Below are 17227 nucleotides of genomic sequence, written 5' to 3'. Positions count from 1 at the left end.
CAATAATCACGACGGGAGGAGAGAGAGCAGCGCACCGCACGTGTGCAGCCCTCCGGTGAAAAATGATATTGTATCTGTTAAATAGGGGCCGTGGACAATTCTGATTTGATGGAGAATGGACGTGAAAGCACAGAGGAACATCTGGAGAAATTTCTGAAATGCTCGTTCGCTGCTGTCGTTACTGTGTTCTTGGGAAGCTTTTGTAGGGTAGGCCTCAAAATCCCTGGCTTTGCCTGCTGTTGGCAACCCAGGTTGAGGTCGAATCGTTCAGACAGAGATGGCGCTCAGTACTCGGTGTCGGAGAGCTGATCAGAGTTCGAAGTTTTCAGATGACTCAGAGTCGGACTGTGGTCAGCATGGCAGGGAGAGCTTTTCTTCCTTCTCCCGTCTGCGTGAGATGTGGGACATTTGAGAGACTTTGAACTTTTACTGTGCTCATGGACTTCTTCATCAAGTTATGGTATTGTTGCACTGTTGTAACTGTATGTTATAATTATGTGGTTTTGTCAGTTTTTTCAGTCTTGGTCTGTCCTGTGTTTTGTGATATCACACCGGAGGAAATATTGTATCATTTGTTAATGCATGCATTACTAAATGACAATAAAAGAGGACTACCTGTCTTCATAATCTAATCTCTAGATTCTGGCATGGTTCCAGAAAACTGGAAAATTGTAAATGTCACTTCACTCTTCAAGGAGGCAGGCAGAAGAAAGGAAGTTATAGGCTAGTTAGCCAGATCTCAGTGGTTGGGAAGATGTTGGACTTGACCATTGAGGAAGAGGTTTCAGGGTACTTGGAGGCACATGATAAAATGGGCCCAAGTCAGCACAGATTGCACACCGGAAAATCTTGCCTGACAAACCTGTTGAAATTCTTTGAGGAAATAACAAGCAGGATAGACAAAGGAGAATTGATGGATGTTGTATACTTGGATTTTCAAAAGGACTTTGACAAGGCACCACACATGAGGCTACTTAGCAAGACAAGAACCCATGGAAAGATACTAGCATGAATGGAGCATTGGCTGATTGGCAAGAAGCAAAGAATGGGAATGAAGGGAGCCTTTTCTGACTGGCTGCCAGTAACGTGTTCCACAGGGGTTGGCGTTGGGACTGCTTCTTTTTATGTTGTATTTCATTGATTTGGAATGACAGAATTGATTGCTTGTGGCCAAGTTTTCAGATGATACGAAGACAGGTGGAGGGGCAGGTAGTATGGAGGAAGCAGGAGGCTGCAGAAGGACTTAGATTATGAGACTGGACAAAGAAATGGCAGAAGGAATACAATGTCAGAAAGTGTATGACCATTCATTTTGGTAGAAGGAATAAAGGTGTAGACTATTTTCTAAAAGGGGAGAACATTCGACAATTTGAGGTGCAAAGGGAGTTGGGAGTCCTTGTGCAGGATTCCCTGAAGGTTAACTTGCCAGTTGTGTCAGTGACGAGGAAGGCAAATGCAATGTTGGCATTCATTTTGAGAGGACCAGAATATAAAAGCAAGGATGTAATGCTGAGACTTTATAAGGAATTGGTGGGGTCTCGCTTGGAGTATTATGAGCAGTTTTGGGTGCCTTATCTAAAAAAGGATATATTGACATTGGAGAGGGTTGAAAGGAGGTTCATGAAAATGATTCTAGGATTGAAATGCTCATCAAATGAGGAGCATTTGATGGCTCTGGCCCCGTACTCGCTGCAATTTCAAATACTGAGGGAGAATTTCAGTGAAACCTAGTGAATGTTGAAAGGTCGAGATAGAGTGGATGTTTACTGTAGTGGAGGAGTCAAGGACTGTAGGGCACAACCTGAGAATACAGGGATGTCCATTTAGAATGGAGATGAGGAGGAACTTCTTTAACCAGAAGGTGATGAATCTGTGAAATTAGCTGCCACAGGCAGCTGTGGAGGCCAGGTCAGAGCACGAAAGGTTACAGAGAAAAGAACAGGAGAATGGGGCTGAGAAGGAAATTGATCAGCCACGATGAAATGGTGGAACAGACTAGATAGGCCAAATGGCTTAATTCTGCTCCAATGTCTTACGATTTTGTGTTTCTATGCAAGTTTTTAGGACATTAATCACACATCTTACTCTACCACACAAATCATAATGTGAATAGTTAAGGTATTATTCTATTGCTGAACTTTGTAATCAGATGTGTTCAGAACTGCAAGCAGTAAACTGATAGACTGATGATCCAAAGACCAAGAGAGCATTAGTAAGCACAGATACATCCACAGATGAAAGCAACGTCAAATGAGCTACATGAAGAATGAACGGCCTGGCTTGAACTTCAGTTGGTTTGCAGTTTTAAGTAGAAAGAAAACAATATATTACTTTCTTTAACAGTTTAATCCTTCAAATTCTGGCAGCTGTGGAGAATTCCCTTGGCTATATAAAAATATTTTTAGCTTAAGCTAGTGATAATGAAATCTAAATAATAATCCTCACAATTGTGGTAATAAAGCTAATGCATAAAATCAGCTTTATTATTGTATTAATTACAATACTGAAATAAATACTTAAATACATTGAGATAATAAGTCAGAGAATTTAATTATCCTTTAGAAATAGTAGCAATGTCCCTCAGGGCCAGCAGGGATTTTCATCTTCATATGTGGGCCTCTACTCAATGCTCGGTGCTGTTATCAAGTTCCCAAATGGGATCTTTATTAAGTAACTGCTACAGATATTTCCCTGTATCAGTCTTTTTCTAAATAATGCTGAAGTTTCTTTACTTGTTATCAGGGTCTGTTTTATCTAGCATTTGTACTAGCATCACAACGTCTGTCTCACATAATATCTTTTATTGCTGGTACCATTGTCAGGATCTCTTAATATTAATGCCTGGGCTCTCTCAATGCTTTTCATTCAATAGCTGGCTTGACCCAGAATCACTTACAGAAGAAATTATTAACAAAGGGAAATATACTCCTTGATATTAATCCAGGTCTTCAGATGTACAAGTATCTTTTTGTTCCAGAATCATTATCAAGTTTAAAATTGTGCTCCAAATTTAATGTATAAAATTCTATCAGTTCACAAAAATGAACTTTAAATGCAGGTAAAGTACTTTATAGTGTTTTATATAGATCTTGGCTATTCTGCAGTTGCATCAATCTCAGGGTATAACACAAGAGTTAGTAAGTCAATGTCCTTTGTCCAAATGTCTTTCAGCAGCTTCATCAATGATTATCCTTCAATTATGAAGGTCAGAAGTATAGATGTTTGCTGCTGAATATATGATATTAATGATTTGTTTTTACATGGCATTACTTGAGAAGAAATAGATTTAGTTGAAACAGACTGCCATGATCTGGAGCGAGAAAAAACAATGCCCGAGGAACTCAGTGGGTCGAGTAGGATCTGTGGGGTTAGAGAGAGAGAATCAATGCTTTGAGGCACAACCCTACTTCAGGCCCAGTGCAAGAAATGGAATTGGCCTGATGTGACAAGCAATACCCTTCACAAATACGTGCAACTCAGAGATTATGTTCAGTAAGATAGAGTCTAACTTCACTTTAAATCCATTGAGACTAGCACTGTGGAATCCACTGTCGCCACTGTCAGGAAGGTCATCATTGCTGAGAAATTAAACTGCATCAATTACAGAGTTATACATTTACAAGTCAAAAATCTGCATACTCAAGAAAAAACTGACTCACATCCTGACTCCCAAAAGATTTCCCTTGCTTACCGGGCACAAATTGGGAATGAAATGAAATATTTTTGATTTATCTGGATAAAGGCAACAAAGTATCCACTTCATTTTCACCCCATCTTCCAGCTGGAAACATCCTCTCCCAGCACAAAACAACCACAGTTCTGCAACCTCTGTAAAGGTGCACTGTAATAAATCACCCCCCATGTCTGCTACCAATAAGGATGAACTGGAGGCATTTGGAAGTAATATATCTTACTTAAAAGTAACTGTAACAAAACCCTGGAAATTCCCACCCAAAAATATCATAGAGCAGCAGTCCCCAACCACCGGGCCGCGGACCGGTACCAGGCCACAAAGCATGTGCTACCAGGCCGCGAGGAAACAATATGATTTGGCGATATAGAAACATAGATAATAGGTGCAGGAGTAGGCCATTCGGCCCTTTGAGCCTGCACCGCCATTTATTATGATCATGGCTGATCATCCAACTCAGAACACCGCCCCAGCCTTCCCTCCATACCCCCTGACCCCCGTAGCCACAAGGGCCATATCTAACTCCCTCTTAAATATAGCCAATGAACTGGCCTCAACTGTTTCCTGTGGCAGAGAATTCCACAGATTCACCACTCTCTGTGTGAAGAAGTTTTTCCTAATCTCGGTCCTAAAAGGCTTCCCCTCTATCCTCAAACTGTGACCCCTCGTTCTGGACTTCCCCAACATCGGGAACAATCTTCCTGCATCTAGCCTGTCCAATCCCTTTAGGATCTTATACGTTTCAATCAGATCCCCCCTCAATCTTCTAAATTCCAACGAGTACAAACCCAGTTCATCCATTCTTTCTTCATATGAAAGTCCTGCCATCCCAGGAATCAATCTGGTGAACCTTCTCTGTACTCCCTCTATGGCAAGGATGTCTTTCCTCAGATTAGGGGACCAAGGGCCATATCTAACTCCCTCTTAAATATAGCCAATGAACTGGCCTCAACTGTTTCCTGTGGCAGAGAATTCCACAGATTCACCACTCTCTGTGTGAAGAAGTTTTTCCTAATCTCGGTCCTAAAAGGCTTCCCCTCTATCCTCAAACTGTGACCCCTCGTTCTGGACTTCCCCAACATCGGGAACAATCTTCCTGCATCTAGCCTGTCCAATCCCTTTAGGATCTTATACGTTTCAATCAGATCCCCCCTCAATCTTCTAAATTCCAACGAGTACAAACCCAGTTCATCCATTCTTTCTTCATATGAAAGTCCTGCCATCCCAGGAATCAATCTGGTGAACCTTCTCTGTACTCCCTCTATGGCAAGGATGTCTTTCCTCAGATTAGGGGACCAAAACTGCACACAATACTCCAGGTGCGGTCTCACCAAGGCCTTGTAAAACTGCAGTAGTACCTCCCTGCTCCTGTACTCAAATCCTCTCGCTATAAATGCCAGCATACCATTCGCCTTTTTCACCACCTGCTGTACCTGCATGCCCACTTTCAATGACTGGTGTATAATGACACCCAGGTCACGTTGCACCTCCCCTTTTCCTAATCGGCCACCATTCAGATAATAATCTGTTTTCCTATTTTTGCCACCAAAGTGGATAACTTCACATTTATCCACATTAAATTGCATCTGCCATGAATTTGCCCACTTACCCAACCTATCCAAGTCACCCTGCATCCTCTTAGCATCCTCCTCACAGCTAACACTGCCACCCAGCTTCGTGTCATCCGCAAACTTGGAGATGCTGCATTTAATTCCCTCATCCAAGTCATTAATATATATTGTAAACAACTGGGGTCCCAGCACTGAGCCTTGCGGTACCCCACTAGTCACCGCCTGCCATTCTGAAAAGGTCCCGTTTATTCCCACTCTTTGCTTCCTGTCTGCTAACCAACTCTCCACCTACACCAATACCTTACCCCCAATACCGTGTGCTTTAAGTTTGCACACTAATCTCCTGTGTGGGACCTTGTCAAAAGCCTTCTGAAAATCCAAATATACCACATCCACTGGTTCTCCCCTATCCACTCTACTAGTTACATCCTCAAAAAATTCTATGAGATTCGTCAGACATGATTTTCCTTTCACAAATCCATGCTGACTTTGTCCGATCATTTCACCGCTTTCCAAATGTGCTGTTATCACATCCTTGATAACTGACTCCAGCAGTTTGCCCACCACCGACGTTAGGCTAACCGGTCTATAATTCCCCGGTTTCTCTCTCCCTCCTTTTTTAAAAAGTGGAGTTACATTAGCCACCCTCCAATCCTCAGGAACTAGTCCAGAAACTAATGAGTTTTGAAAAATTATCACTAATGCATCCACTATTTCTTGGGCTACTTCCTTAAGCACCCTGGGATGCAGATCATCTGGCCCTGGGAATTTATCTGCCTTCCATCCCCTCAATTTACCTAACACCACTTCCCTACTAACATGTATTTCGCTCAGTTCCTCCATCTCACTGGACCCTCTGTCCCCTACTACTTCTGGAAGATTATTTATGTCCTCCTTAGTGAAGACAGAACCAAAGTAATTATTCAATTGGTCTGCCATGTCCTTGCTCCCCATAATCAACTCACCTGTTTCTGCCTGCAGGGGACCTACATTTGTCTTTACCAGTCTTTTCCTTTTTACATATCTGTAAAAGCTTTTACAGCCCGTTTTAATGTTGCCTGCCAGTTTTCTCTCATAATCTTTTTTCCCCTTCCTAATTAAGCCCTTTGTCCTCCTCTGCTGAACTCTGAATTTCTCCCAGTCCTCAGGTGAGCCACTTTCTCTGGCTAATTTGTATGCTGCTTCTTTGGAATTGATACTATCCCTAATTTCTCTTGTCAGCCACGGGTGCACTACCTTCCTTGATTTCTTCTTTTGCTAAACTGGGATGAACATTTGTTGCAGTTCATCCATGCAACCTTTAAATGCTTGCCATTGCATATCCTCCGTCAATCCTTTAAGTGCCATTTGCCACTTGAAACGATACGAGTCAGCTGCACCTTTTCCTCATTCCCTGTCATGCTCCCTGTTGAACTTGAACGCATGCAAGGTCATTATGCACGCAAATAACCCAAGACGTGCAAAGGAATGGGTCCTTGACCCATTTGTGAATGTCTCCGGTGAATCATCCATGTCAGCGTGGGAAGAAGATCAACTCCTCGAGCTTGCAAATGACGGTGGGCTGAAAAGTATGTTTGACATAACATCTCTGCCAGAATTCTGGATCAAAGTCAAGGCTGAATATCCCGGAATAGCCTCGAAAGCACTGAAAACGTTGCTTCCATTTCCAACATCATATCTCTGCGAAGCAGGGTTTTCTGTAATGAATGCAACGAAAACTAAATTGCGGAATAGACTGGACATAAGGAACCCCCTTCGAGTATCGCTGTCTCTCATCACCCCTCCATGGGACCGTCCTGTTGCAGGGAAACAAGCCCAGGGCTCCCACTGATTCAGCGATATTGGTGTGTTACAATGATTTTATATGTTCATACGGGGAAAATATGCGCTGTGTGTTTAATATCCAAACATTACTTAAAATGTTATGATGCTATTGACTTATACGTGACTTATAATTGACTTATCACTATATTCATGGGAGGAAAATATGCACTGTATGTTTAATATTAAATTCATTAGATGAACCCTTTTAGAAACGAAATTGAGTGTATTAGCCACTTATAAGTGACTTATAGTTGACTTATCATCTATATTCCAGTCATGATTAACACCCCATCGACAGGTCCACAAGAATATTGTCAATATTAAACTGATCCGCGGTGCAAAAAAGGTTGGGGACCCCTGCCATAGAGCATTCTCTACAGCAGTCATAGTAATGGCTAAAATTGACTATCTCAGGAGCAGTTTGGGATGGACAATTACTGTGTATTGGCAGTGATACCCAGATCCTTTGAAGGAATGAGTAGAGTTTTTAAAAAATGCGGCCAATGATACAGATCAAGAAATACAGCACAAATCTTGAAATTTGCACATTTTAATCAGTCACAGAAATTCAAAGTATGTCCAAAAAGTAGGCAAGTTCCTGATTCATCTGTAACCAATAAGCCCCAAATAATTGGCGCATACCCTAAAACTTAACTCTCTCGAGTATTAGATGACAGGGACCTCGAATGAAAATGATTTGCTCAGTTGATTAAAGTGCCTCTGCAACTATGTTATATATTTAATCTACATTCGAGCTTGATTTATTTATTTCTGTATTTTCTTCACCTCCATGCTCATCTATAAAATGCCAAGCAGCAACAAGAATTGAAATCTAGCAGCACAAAGGTTCTAAAGACTTATAACCTGAGTTGATCAGTAACTAGAAATATTTTCACGTGTTACTCTGCTATTTAACTATTCATAAATTCTGTTGGCTCAGCATCTGGCTCAAAAAGCCACGTTTCCTTTCAATTATGGCTCTGCTTTCTGCTTTCTCTTTAACTTACTGGATCCCCTGTTCCTGTCCTCTTTTAAAACCCAGCAGTCCCATTCTTGTGCTCTGTTTAAACTCACCAGGACTTTGCTTTCTGCTAGTATTACTACTACGGCGACTCAGGCCTAGGGGGCCGGCGTCGGGCACGATGACGGACTCTCCACTTCTCGCTCATCAGTGTGTTCAGTTCATCTACATTAGCCGTGCTGCTGTCTTCTAGGAGTATGTTGACCATAGTCTTGGGAGGGGGCCCAGGGTTCACCCTCCCATGCTTGAGCTCCCATATGATGACTAGGCTGGCAGGTAGCTCGGGATGGTGTAGACAGTGCCCCGCTAGTTGCATTTTTGCACTCCTTTGAAATATACTGGGTTCACTGGAAAGTTTATTACATTCCTATGTAGCATCTCAAAAATGAATTAAAAGTGTGATGGGATATTAATAGCATAGGGTATGAAACTTCCAATAATCCAGAGAATCTGCCAGTCCAGTAGTGCTAAAGTCCCGAGCATCAGATTGTTGCATAATAGTAACGTGTTACATTTAGCACTAAAGAAAGTGAACCAAATAATGAAACTCTATTTCTATGAATATAAAGGACAATGACCAAAACTAGAATAGCCTTCTTCTATAGTTATGCAAAATGCAAGGAGGTAGACAAGTTGGTTGGTCTACTAAGTTCATTGTGAAATTACATTAGTGAATATATTGATGTCTCTCATTTGCCCTAACATTTCAATCTCTTCCAGCCCAGCCATTAATTTGCCAATAGATCTTGCCACTAGTTCAATCTCACGACAATCCTGTAGTTCGGCAATGAAAAATTAATCTATTCTTATCCAGTTTAAATCCAGACTTGCATGATTGACAATTGATTGCCTCTAAAATGGTCTAGAAAGTTATTTAAGTAGCAATCAAACTAAGTGAACTCCTTGATTTGGATACAGTTATGACAATTAACTGACCTTAAATTGCCTAATTTAAATGATCATGTTATTGAATTCATGCCTGAAGCCTACCAGTCCAAGTCTTTGCATTACAAGCAGAACAGAAACATCATCTGACTATGCTTCTGATATTTCACTGACTGCACATCAGATTAAGCTCCAGTTTAATATCATGCAGGCTACAATGTAATTTTAGATAGCTATTTGGTATAATTAAATGTCATCCTTAATTCTGTGGCAACACTCCACCCCCATGGTTTTATGATTCACCATGGGAATCTGAGCTTGATATTTTTTGTATCAGGGGAGGGTTGGGGATGTAGAGAACATCTTCTGTCTTACAGTGTTAAATTCCCTTTGGCTCATGTAAACTGATTTATATTCAAAGGAAAACCTGAAGTTGCTGATAGAAGCATTAGCAGCTCAACCTCTTGTTAAAAAAAAAGTGTCTGTTTGTCCACTCCAAACTTCATACAAGCTGTTAAGTACACTCCATACTGAAAATGTTATTCCAAGGTAATATTTCACTCTGGTAAAGAATGATTCAGCAAAATGGTAAATCTGTCCAATGGGAATCCTTTTTTACAGTAGAGGCTTTATGTGGAGTTGAACAATTTGACTACAAGTATTTTTTTTTGAAAGAGACTTGGCGCAAAATTCTGATTCTTCATGTTTGGTATTTGTTACCACTTGAGCAGGAAGAAACAAGGCCAACTTTATATTCTGTAAAATGAGACTCTTTGCATGAATAGATCTTTTGTCATTTTATAATATTCAATACTGAGGATTTCAATTTAATAACATAGAAAGTTGTGCGTGAGAAACTTTAGCTCTGCAAATGAAGGTAGAAGTTTAAATATTACACTGTTTCTAGGTCCTGCTCTGGTGCAGGTGATTGACAACAGGATCAGCCCGTGATTCACTGGGAGGAGGAAAGGAGTTATTGTAGGAGACAAACAGTTCATTACGTTCTTCAGCACCTGACTTACTTTAACAAAAGCAAAACTGTAATAAGTGATGCAATTAACATCAAATTGCTAGGAACATTTGAAAGTTAAGGTCATGATTAAAAAAGGAAAACTAGCTGATCTTCAGACAAATTACTTAAAAACTGTAAACAAGAGAATATCTATGGATGCTGGAAATCCAAGCAACAGACACAAAATACTGGAGGAACTCAGCAGGCCAGGCAGCATCTATGGAAAAGAGTACAATCTACATTTCAGGTTGAGACCCTTTATCAGGACTTAAAAATTGTAAGTTCTTTAGCCTGAAACATTAATTTCATGTTTCAAGAATCCTGCTTGACTTGTTACTTTTCAAATATTTTATCTTTTCCAATTCAACTCATGAAATTTTGAGGTAATAGTCTTTTGCAATGAATTAGTATATTGAAAAGGCTTTGGATGAAGTGAAGTTAACTGCATAAAAGGCAATTTAAAAAAAATAAAATCAGAATTAATTTAAAATGAAATAACTAAAACATAGTTTTGTGAGAAATTGGGCACAAGCAAGACACAGAAGGAAGCTTAAAGATGTGGCAGTGGATGAAGTACCTGACATTTTATAGAAAGCTAAGAAATAGTCCCGATAGAGATATATTTTAGGTAACGTGCCACAAAGTTTCAACAGAACACCAGATATGTTGGCTGTACTACCCCACGTGATGACTTGACAATTCAACACTACCTTCCATACAACAGAACAATAGTGCCCCACATACCACATTCTGGATTGAAGGACAGTTACAGCACTCTAGTTCTATGTGTTGCCCAAGAAGGAGAATTACTGGCCACTGTCTTCACTATCATTCATTTGATAAGTGTCATGTCATAAGATGTGGACGATCATGATCCTTCCATGACTGTGATTGTTCCTGGCAAATTTTTGTACAGAAGTGGTTTATCATTGCCTTATTCTGGGCTGTGTCTTTACAAGATGGGTGACACCAGTCATTATCAATAGACTTGTCTGCATTCAATTTCATTTGCCATTTTTCAGCCTGTTTTTCCAGCTGGTCCAGATCGCACTGCAAGCCATTATAGCCTACACCCCCAATCTTGGTGTCATCCACAAATTTGCTAATCCAATTAACCACCAATATCATCCAGATCGTTGGTATAGATGACATCAATGGATTCAGCACCGATCCCTGTGGCACACCACTAGTCACAGGCCTCCTGTCAGAGAGGCAATCATCTATTACCACTTTCTGGCTTCTCCCACAAAGCCAATGCCTAATCCAATTTACTACCTCATCTTGAATGCAGAGTGACTGAACCATCTTGACCAACCTCCCATGCAGGACCTTGTCAAATGCCTTACTAAGGTCCATGTGGACAACATCCACTGCCTTATCTTCATCCACTTTCCTGGTAACTTCCTCGAAAAACTCTATAAGATTGATTAGATATGACCTACCACACACAAAACCATGCAGACTATCCTTAATCAGTCCATGTCTATCCAAATACTTATATATCTGGTCCTTTAGAATACATTCCAATAACTTTCCCACAACTGATGTCAGGCTTACCAGCCTATAACTTCCTCATTTATTTTTACAGCCTTTCTTAAACAGTGGAATAACATTGGCTATCCTCCAATCCTCTGGTAACTCACTTGTTGCTGAGGATGATTTAAATTTCTTTGCCAAGGCCACAGCAATTTTTGCACTTGCCTCCCATAGGGTCCAAGGGAACACTTTGGGGAGTTACCCACCCTGATTTGCCTCAGAACAGCAACACCTCCTCCTCTGTAACTTGTACAGGGTCCATGAAGTTGATGCAGTCTTGTCTCATTTTTATGAACTCTGGTCTATCTCCTGAGTGAATACAAAAAAAAAAAATTATTTAAGCTCTCCCCATTTCTTTTGGTTCCACACTTGGATTACCATTCTGACCTTCCAGAGGACCAAATTTGTCCATTTCAATCCTTTTGCTTTTAACATATCTGTAGAATCCCTCAAGATTGTCCTTCACCTTGTCCAAGGCACCCTCATGCCTTCTTTTAGCCCTCAATTTCTTTCTTAAGTGTTCTCTTGTATTTCTTATGCTCCATAAACACCTCATTTGTTCCTATCTGCCTATACTTGCCATGTACCTCCTTTTCCCACCCCCTTAACCAGGGACAAAATCTCTTGAAAATCAAGATTCCCTACACCTATTATCTTTACCTTTTATTCTGACAAGCACATGCAAGTCTTGTACTCTCAAAATTTCCGTATTGAAGGCCTCCCACTTATCACGTACACTTTTGCCAGAAAATAGCCTGTCCCAATCCACACTTGCCAGATCCTTTCTGCTACCGTTAAAATTGGCTTTTCTCCAGTTTAGAATCTCAACCGGTGGACCAGACCCATCAATTTCCATATTTGCTTTGAAACTAATGGCATTGTGATCACTAGATGCAAAGTGTTCCTCTACACAAACTTCTGTCATTGGGGCATCTACGTATTGATTACAGAAACTTTTCTGAACACATTTGACAAACTCTATCCCATCTAGACCTTCTACAGTATGGGAGTCTCAGTCAATATGTGGAAAGTTAAAATGACCTTGTGTCTCTTGAAAGAGTCTGATCTCTGCAAATTTGTTCCTCGAAATCCCTTGGACTGTTGGGTGGTCTGTAGTATAGCCACATTAACGTGGTCATGCCTTTCTTATTCCTCAGTTCCACCCATAACGCCTCACTGGATGAGTTCTCCCGTCTGTCTTGACTGAGCATTGACGTGACATTTTCCCTGAGTAGTAACACCCCTCCTCCTTTAATCTCCCCCACTGTGTCGCATCTAAAACAATGGAATATTGAGCTGCCAGTCCTGCCCCTCCTGCAACCGAGTCTCATGAATGGCTACAATATCATAATTCCAGCTGTTGATCCATCCCGAGCACATCTGCCTTACCTATGCTACTTCTTGCATTGAAATATATGCAGCTCAGGGTATCAGTTGCACCATGCTCAAACTTTTGGTTCCTGACTTTGTCTGAGGTTTTAACCACGGTTCTACAACCTCTCCATTAACTGTTCTAGCACTCTGGCTCTCATCCCCTGCAAATACAGTTCAACCCCCCCCACCCCCCCACAGCATTAATAAACCTTTCCACTAAGATATTAGTTCCCTTCCAGTTCAGGCACAAACCATCCTTTCTGTACAGCTCCCACTTTCCCTGGAAGGGAGCCCAATGATCCAAAAATCTGATGCCCTCCCTCCTGCATCAACTCCTTATCCACATGTTCAACTGTATAACCTTCCTATCTCTGGGCTCATTAGCACGTGGCACGGGTAGCAATCCTGAGAGCACAACCCTGGAAATCCTGTCCTTCAACTTTGCACCCATCTCCCTGAACACACTATGCAGAACCTCATCACTGTTCCTACCTATGTCATTGGTACCTACATGGACCATGACCTTTGCCTGCTCAACCTCCCACTTAAGAATGCTGAGGACTCAATCCAAGATGTCCTGGACCCTGGCAACATACCATCTGGGAATCTCATTCTCATCCACATAACCTCCTTTCTGTTCCTCTAACTAATTGACCCCCTATTACCACAGCTCCCTTCTTCTCCCTTCCCATCTGAGTTGCAGAACCAGACCCAGTGTCAAACATCTGACCACTGTGACTTTCCTCTGCTAGTCACCCCACCCCCCAACAGTATCCTGTTGTCAAGGGGGATGGCCACAGGGGCACTCTGCACTGGCTCCTTAACCCCTTTCCCCTTCCTGACTGTCACCCAGTTTCCTGTGTCCTGTACCTTGGGTATAACTACCTCTCTACATGTCCTATTGGTCACTCCCTCAGCCTCCCGAATGATTCAGAGTTCATCCAGTTCCAGCTCCAACTCCGTAACGCAGAGTGTTAGAAGCTGCAGCTGGATGCAGGTCTCGCACTGAATTGAGATTCAAGCCACTATACTCAGGCTAGTCTATGGCCAGAGAACCAGTTGCTCACTATAGGACAATGCAAACTCAAGTGCAGCAGTTCATAATAAAGGCATATACACTATTGACCCATAGGCATAATTTGTAAATTCACCACAGGTAATTAATAAAGGGTAATAATGAAACAGCAGAGATCAGATATATGGTTTGACATCACTGTAAAAGATAACACATATGAAAAGCAGTGGTTAACTGAGGCAATAATGTGGAATGATTAATATCAATAATATATTAATATTACTAATATATTAATGATTAATATCAATAATTAAAAAGTAAAAGGATTAGTGTTTCTCCGACATACATGATGAATAAACTCATTCTGGGCTTCCAGCCAGGTATAGGTATTGATTATAACCAACATTTCATCATCCATGATGAAGATGGTGGAGTTTGTCATCAAAACATCAGTTATAGTCGATGCCTGTACCCGGATGGAAGCCCAAGAGTTTATTCATAATTAAAAAGTACTCAGCAAACTAATGGGATCAAGGATCTAGAAATGCCCTGGATGAGATGGCCTCTGTACTAGCATTAAGAAATGGCTGAGAAGATGCAGGTGTTGTTGAATACATTCTCCAAAATTCCCTCAATTAGGGAAAGATCCAAGCAGAATGGAAACAGTAGATGCAGCACCACTATTCAAAGAGTTTGGTGTGGGGGAACGGAGAAGAGAAGACAGACAACTACAATCCAATTAGTCTAATTTCATTGTGTAAACTATCATCAAGTGATAAGAGGCAACATGGTTTTAATGAAAGGCAATTGAATCAAAACAGAAACTATTCCTCTCCTCATTGCCCAACCCAAGCATATCCAGCGTTATGCTTTTATTTAACAAATTTAGAGTTTGTCAAGGATGTAATTTGCAGGATTGATAAAGGGGAGAAGTGACTACGGTGTGCTGGATTTCCACTGGGTATTCCATAAGGTGCTTCGCAGGATTCATATCGTACAGTTAAGGTAAAGTGAGGTTTGGTTAAGTGATAAAAAAGATTAGAGATGAAACGCCAACATGAAAATGAATGGCTTAACAAGTGTGCTACCTCAAGAATGTTCAGGATCTGCATTATGCATAATTAATATTAGTGACTGAGATGAATAGGAAGTTTAATACTTACATGTTTGACACTGATAGAAAGGTAGGAGAGAAAATAAATTGGGAAGTCAGATGCGTTTGCAAAGATATACTTTTTAAAAATAATCCATCAAATTCAAAGATGAAATGCATTTATTCAAAGTGGGCTCTGAAGTGTCTGCTGATGATTGAATCAGTTCTCCAGTGTAGATTAGACCACATTGTGAACACGCTGCAGGAAATGCAATAATTGTTCTTTCACCTCTTCCCTTCTCTTCTCACTCTCCAGGTAAAGCAGTGATTCACTTGAACTTCTTCCTACATACATTCAGTGGACACTTTATTAGGTACACTGGTACTCCTGTTCATTAATGCAAATATCTAATCAGCCAATCATGTGGTAGCAACTCAATGCATAAAAGCATGCAGATGTGGTCAAGAGGATCAGTTGTTCAGACGAAACATCAGAATGGGGAAGAAATGTGATCTCAGTGAATTTGACCATGGAATGTTTGTTGGTCTAGGCAGGCTGGTTTGACCATCTCAGACTGCTGATCTCCTGCTGGGATTTTCACACAACAGTCTCCAGAGTTTACAGAGAATGGTGCGAAAAACAAACAAAAAAGAAATCCAATGAGTGGCAGTTCTGTGGGTGAAAATACCTTGTTAATGAGGAAGGTCAGAGGAGAATGGCCAGACTGGTTCAAGCTGACAGGAAGGTAACAGTAACTCGAATAATCACGTATTATAACAGTGGTGTGCAGAACAGCATCTCTGAATGCATCAAATCCTTGAAGTCGATGGGCTACAGCAGAAAATGACAATGTACCTAATAGGTACCTAACAAAGTGGTTATTGAGTGTAGTGTACTTCTTTGGTATTCACAGTGAGATCTCCCCTATACTGGAGAAACCAAACCTAGTCGAGTGACCATTTTACAGGTCACCTGCATTCGGTCTGCAGGCGTGACTTTGAGCTAGTTGCCAGCGCTCTCCCACTCTGACTGATCTATCTGTGGCTCTTGCACAGTTATAGTCCAGCCATATGTGAGCCTGAGGTAAGGCAATCCAACGTCTGTATGACAAGTTACAGCCTTCCAAACTCAACATTCATCTGACTCAGTATTTTCTTCCTCCATTACCACATCCTGATCTTTTTGGCATACTCCACAGCCCCACTATTTGCAATATATTGCACTTTGTCAGTAATTTTATTCTCCAACTGCCCCATTAACTCATTTGAATGGAGGGCCTATACAAATAATCCCCACACTAACCCTTGCCTCAACCCCCACGTTTTGTTTCCGTTTCATATTTCCAGTATCTTCGATTCATTTATCACATGTACATCAGAACAGTGAAATACATCATTTGCTTAATAACATGTCCATTGTCTTTAGCAGAACAACACAAGCAGCAGCTCTCTTTCGTTCTCTCTCTCCCCCCCCCCTCACAATAACTCCTTGCCTCCTCTCCATCCTCCTCTGGGCTTCCCTCCCCCTTTCTTTCTCCCTAGGCCTCCCGTCGCATAATCCTCTCCCTTCTCCAGCCTTGTATCCCTTTTGCCGATCAACTTTCCAGCTCTTAGCTCCATCCCTCCCCTCCTGTCTTCTCCTATCATTTCGGATCTCCCCCTCCCACTTTCAAATCTCTATCTCTTCTTTCAGTTAGTCCTGATGAAGGGTCTCGGCCCGAAACGTCGACTGTGCTTCTTCCTATGGATGCTGTCTGGCCTGCTGCGTTCCACAGCATTTTGTGTGTGTCATTTAGTTAGGTATTTAATCACTAGCTTAATCAGTTTGGCACAACATTGTGGCTGAAAGGCTCATTCCTGTGCTGTACTGTTCAGTTTCGTTTGTACAATGCAGGATAAATTTAACATAACAATTACTACCACTTCATTCTCCTTTAAATTGTTGATAAAGTAATAGCGAAAGCAGGTAATAGCCACATCAAGCAACACCAATTCAATAATCTGCTTACCTCCTTGACTTCCTCACTGGGAGACCACAATCAATGCAGATTGGAAATATCATCTCCTCCTTGCTGACAATCAATACTGGTGCACCTCAACGATGTGTGCTTAGCCCATTGTTCTACTCTTCCTACACCCATGTCTGTGTGGCTTGGCACAGTTCAAACAGCATCTATAAATATGCTGGCCACACAACAACGGTTA

This window comes from Mobula birostris, chromosome 7 (genome assembly GCF_030028105.1).
Source record: "Mobula birostris isolate sMobBir1 chromosome 7, sMobBir1.hap1, whole genome shotgun sequence".
Classification (NCBI taxonomy): Eukaryota; Metazoa; Chordata; class Chondrichthyes; order Myliobatiformes; family Myliobatidae; genus Mobula; species Mobula birostris.
The sequence above is the reverse complement of the archived record's forward strand: the minus strand, read 5'-3'. Positions refer to the sequence as shown.